This window comes from Theropithecus gelada, chromosome X (genome assembly GCF_003255815.1).
Source record: "Theropithecus gelada isolate Dixy chromosome X, Tgel_1.0, whole genome shotgun sequence".
NCBI lineage: Eukaryota > Metazoa > Chordata > Mammalia > Primates > Cercopithecidae > Theropithecus > Theropithecus gelada.
The window spans coordinates 44319700-44320716 of NC_037689.1; the positions used below are offsets into that span (position 1 = coordinate 44319700).

General features: G+C 33.2%; 1 non-coding gene across 1 annotated transcript; it reads left to right on the top strand.

Annotated features, from left to right (window-relative positions):
* Positions 1 to 609: 609 nt before the first annotated feature.
* Positions 610 to 716, top strand: LOC112616662. Its single transcript, XR_003117702.1, has one exon. It is a non-coding gene; the product is annotated as a U6 spliceosomal RNA (small nuclear RNA).
* The last annotated feature ends 301 nt before the right edge of the window (positions 717 to 1017 follow it).

Sequence of the window (1017 nt, forward strand, 5' to 3'; positions counted from 1 at the left end):
TGTATAATTTCAACCTTATTAAAGCATTATAACATTGGCTTTTAACTCTCTTTTGGATTAGGACCAGGTACACTGGTACAGCTCAGTAAAACCTAAGATTGGAAATAATTTGAAATCTCAAAGTCATTGTCACCTTACCCATTTCACCTGGCTAATTACTTCCTCTCTTTTCATACAGCCCAACAAATATGTATTCACATTACTGGGGAAAAGAGACTCTCCCTATATTTACACAATGGAGTGATTTTTGCCCTTCTAATTAACCAGCATGAGTCAAACGTTTAAAAGGTTTCAGAAGAAACTGTGCCTTCAATTAACATTCACAGTTTCTAAATTAATCACTGCTGACCTTAACATGCAGGAGTCTTAAAGACATGTTTCAAATTAAAAAAATGGTAATTTTATTCAAAGAAATCTAACTACCTATGTTTCATAAGTGTTTGGTCATTGTTTTTTTCCTATCACTGCATATGGAGTCCTAGAATTTGGAGTATTGTTTCATCACATCTCTGGATAAAAGCCCTACAAATAACCTTGAGCATGATAACCATATTGTCTTCAGTATAGAAATTAATAATGACTCATTATACACTTTGAAAAATCCATACCGTGCTCGCTTCAGCAGCATATATACTAAAATTGGAATGATGCAGAGAAGATTAGCATGATGTCTGTGCAAGGATGAAATACAAATTCATGAAGCATTCCATATTTTTCAATAAATGTCCACATCAACAAGTTAGAAAGATCTCAAATTAACAACCTAACATCACAACTAAAAGAACTAGAGAAGCAAGAACAAATCAACCCATATCTAGCAGAAGACAAGAAATAACCAAAATCAGAGCTGAACTGTAGGAGACTGAGACACAAAAATCCATGTAAAAGATCAAGGAATCCAGGTGCTGTCTTTTTTTTTTAATAGTAATTCAATAGATAGACCGCTGGCTAGACTAATAAAGGGATAAAAGAGAGAAGATCCAAATAAACACAATTATAAATGACAAAGAAGATGTT